Source organism: Colobus angolensis, unplaced genomic scaffold, assembly GCF_000951035.1.
Source record: "Colobus angolensis palliatus isolate OR3802 unplaced genomic scaffold, Cang.pa_1.0 Scaffold297, whole genome shotgun sequence".
Lineage (NCBI taxonomy): Eukaryota > Metazoa > Chordata > Mammalia > Primates > Cercopithecidae > Colobus > Colobus angolensis.
In genome coordinates this window covers 3031225-3035589 of record NW_012116232.1, presented here as the reverse complement: position 1 = coordinate 3035589, position 4365 = coordinate 3031225, and the positions used below count along the sequence as shown (strand labels likewise).

General features: G+C 34.4%; 1 pseudogene; it reads left to right on the top strand.

The window, feature by feature from the left end:
* Nucleotides 1-2407: 2407 nt before the first annotated feature.
* On the top strand, nt 2408-2799 carry LOC105516969 (annotated as a pseudogene).
* Nucleotides 2800-4365: the final 1566 nt, after the last annotated feature.

The window sequence follows — 4365 nt, the reverse complement described above, 5'->3', positions numbered from 1 at the left end:
CACCCTAGTCAAAATCAATTCATTGTAAACGCAAAAAAAAATCCTGGAATTTCAATTCTGTTTTACTGATCTATATGTCAATCCTTATGATAGTATCACATTATATTGATACCTATTCTTGGAGACAGTTTTAAGATTTAGAAGTGTGAGTTCTTCAATTTTGTTCTTTTCAAAATTTGTTTTGGTTGGAAAAGTAAACATTTCCATGTGAATATTAGAAACAGCTTGTTAAGATGTGTAAAACCAATCACTGGGATTTTGATAGACATTTAATTGAATCTTTAGATCAGTTTGGAGAGTATTGTCATCTTAGCTATATGTGTATAATACATAAGAAAAGAAAAAAATGTATGTGACTATTAAAATATAGAAGGTCTGTTCATCAAGTCACTGTAAACTAAATAAAAACACAGTTACAAGATGACACAGGATATTTTCGACACATATAATTAAGAATTCAGATCCTGAATATATAAAGAATTCCTGTAAATAAGTTAGAAAAAGAAAGAGAACACAAATAAAATGGTCCTAAGACTAAAATAACTATTTCGTGTAAATGGATATCCAAATGACACAATAGCCATATGCAAATGTACTCAACTTAATTACCAATAAAATAATACAATAGCCATATGCAAATGTACTCAACTTAATTACCAATAAAATAATACAAATTAAAAATAACATGAGAAAGCAGTACATGGTTACCAAGCTAACTAAAATTGATAAGAATAAGAATAAGAAAATACTAGTGTTGGTGAGGATATGGGACAACAGAAACTCATACACTGTAGGTATATTCACTTTTGAAAATAGTTTAAAATTATTCAGTAAGATTGAAAACAATTTCACATTATCTAATTAAAATAAAGAAAGCCTAGATAGTTTTGTAAATATACATAAAAAACATGTACTATAATGTTCGTAGCATCATTGATGTTATAGCCCCAAACAGGAAATAATCCAAACATCCATTAACAGTAGAGTGAATAAATAAATGGTAGTATGTTGACAAACTAGAATGCTCTCTAGCAATAAAAATTAACTATTTTCACATCAATAAAATGGCTTTCATAAACATGTAATTTAGCAGAAAATAAAAGTCACCAAAGGATTCAACATAATTTCATTTTAACTCCACAAAAAGAAAGAAAAAACAATATTATAATTTAAAATATTTGCAAACAGATAGTAATGCTGCAAAGAAAAAAACAAGATATGAAAGGAAAGGGTAAAAGCAAGAAGAAACATACAATAGGTCTATGAGTTAACTGGCGAGTTTCTAATTCTTAATTTGGGTATTGCTTAAATGTGTGTTTGCCCGAATCCAGCAGCACATCAAAAAGCTTGCCCACCACCATCAAGTAGGATTTACCCCTGGGATGCAAGGTTGGTACAACATATGCAAATTAATAAATCTGATTCATCACATAAGCAGAACTAAAGACAAAAACCACCTGATGATCTCAAAAGATGCCGAAAAGGCTTTTGATAAAATTTGACATCCATTGTGAACTAAAAACTCTCAACAAACTAACTATTGAAGAAACATGCCTCAAAATAATAAGAGCCATATATGACAACCCCACAGCCAACATCATACTGAATGGGCAAAAGCTGGAAGCGTCTGCCTTGAAAACTGGCACAAGACAAAAATATCCTCTCTCACCACTCTGATTCAACATAGTATTGGAAGTTCTGGCCAGGGCAATCAGGCAAGAGAAAGAAATAAAGGGCATCCAAATAGGAAGAGTGGTAGTCAAACTATCCCTGTTTGCAGACGACAAAGATGTGAGAAGCAACTGCAACAAAAGCAAAAATTGACAAATGGGATCTAATTAAACTAAAAAGCTTCTGCACAGAAAAAAAAAAAAAAAAGAAAAGAGTATACAGACAACCCGCCGAATGGGAGAAAATTTTCGCAAAGTATGCAGCTGGCAAAGGTCTATATCCAGCATCTATAAGTAACTTAAACAAATTTACAAGAAGAAAACAACACCATTCAAAAAGTAGACAAAGGACGTGAACAGACGCTTTTCAAAATAAAACATACATATGGCCAACAATCATATGAAAAAAAGCTCAACATCACCGATCATTAGATAAATGCCAATCAAAACCACAATGAGATACCATCTCACAACGGTCAGAATGGCAATAATAAAGTCAAAAAAGTAACAGATGCTGGCAAGGTTATGGAGAAAGGAATGCTTATACATTGTTTGTGGGAGTGTAAATTAGTTCAACCATTGTGGAAGACAATGTAGTTATTCCCCAAAGACCTAAAGACAGAAACAACATTTGACCCAGCAATCCCGTTACTGGGCATACACCTAAACAAATATAAATCATTCTACTGTAAAGACACATTCTCATCCTCTTTCTGCCATCTTTCTGCGCCACCACAATGGTGCACATGAATGTCCTGGCTGATGCTCTCAAGAGAATCAACAATGCGGAAAAGAGAGGCAAACAACAGGTGCTTATTAGGCCGTGCTCCGAAGTCATCGTCCGGTTTCTCACTTTGATGATGAAGCATGGTTACATTGGCGAATTTGAAATCATTGATGATCACAGAGCTGGGAAAATTGTTGTGAACCTCATAGACAGGCTGAACAAGTGTGGAGTGATCAGTCCCAGATTTCATGTGCAACTCAAAGATCTAGAAAAATGGCAGAATAATCTGCTTCCATCCCGCCAGTCTGGTTTCATTATACTGACAACCTCAGCTGGCATTATGGACCATGAAGAAGCAAGACAAAACACACAGGAGGGAAAATCCTGGGATTCTTTTTCTAGAGATGTAACACATTATTTGCAAATAAAATGCCTCATTAAAAAAAAAAAAACATGCATGCACGTGTATGTTCACTGCAACACTATTCACAATAGCAAAAACATGGAATTACAATAGCAAAACATTAACCTAAATGCCCATTAATAGTAGGCTACATAAAGAAAATGTGGAACATATATACTGTGGAATACTAGGCAGCCATAAAAAAGAATGAGATCATGTCTTTTGCAGGGAAATGGATGGAGCTGGAGGCCTTATCCTTAGCAAACTAACACAGGAATAGAAAGCCAAATACTGCGTGTTCTCACTTATAAGTGAGATCTAAATGATGAGAACACATGGATACATAGAAGAGAACAACACACACTGGGGCCTGTAGGAGGGTAAAGGGTGGGAGGAAAGAGAAGATTTTTTTTTAATAACTAATAGATACTAGGCTTAATACCTGGGTGATGAAATAATCTGTACAACAAACCCCTATGAAACAAGTCTTCCTGTGTAACAAACCTGCACATGTACCCTGAACTTAAAAATAAATAAATGAAGTTAAATAAATGTGTGATTGCTTTACAATTATTCCTTAAACTATACATTTTGGGATTCTTATGAATGTGTGTGATGTATTTTATCTTTTTTTTCTTTTTTTGAGACGGAATTTCACTCTTGTTGCCCAGACTAGAGTGCAGTGGCACGATCTTGGCTCACTGCAACCTCTGCCTTCTGGTTTCAAGTGATTCTTCTGCCTCAGCACCTCAAGTAGCTGGGATTACAGGCGCCCACCATCACACCCGTCTAATTTTTACATTTTTAGTAGAGACAGGGTTTAACCATGTTGGCCAGGCTGGTCTCGAACTGCTGACCTCAGGTGATCTGCCTGCCTTGGCCTCCCAAAGTGTTGGGATTACAGGCGTGAGTCACTGTGCCAGGCCATATGTTATAATTTTTAAATGTGTAAAAATAATGTGTGGGGTAGCATTAGTCAAGAAAGGACTATAAGAAGGAGAAGTATAGGTAATCACTAGTTGAATGAGTGAGGAAATACCAGTCAAAACAACCTATTTTCTTTCAACAGATGTGCATTGAATGAACTGACTTGAATGACTGACTGCAGAGTCATGGTACAGAACATGGGCTGGTTTCAGGACCTGTGGAAACCAATAGGTGCAGGAGCCTGAGTGCTATATTTAACTATTTAGTTTTATTAATTAAATTTGTTTCCTACTAAATGTTTTAACATTTTCTTAATCTCATTACTCATTGAATGCAAGAGTAATTCTTGACTATATCTATCTATCTATCTATCTATCTATCCATCTATATCTATCTATCCATCTATCTATCTATGTCCCATGTTTTATTTCTCTTCAATTTGGAAAAACAGCTTATTTAGTAGATGTCTGATACATAATACACAGGAATTAATACCAAATTTGCACACATGCTCCATTATAAAATGACTTTCTATTATCTAATGATTATCTAAAATCTAATGATTTTTACCAGAATCATCTAAAACCCTTTTAAAACTTCTTTTATTTTAATTAAAGCTGGTCTCTTAGTTAAGTGAA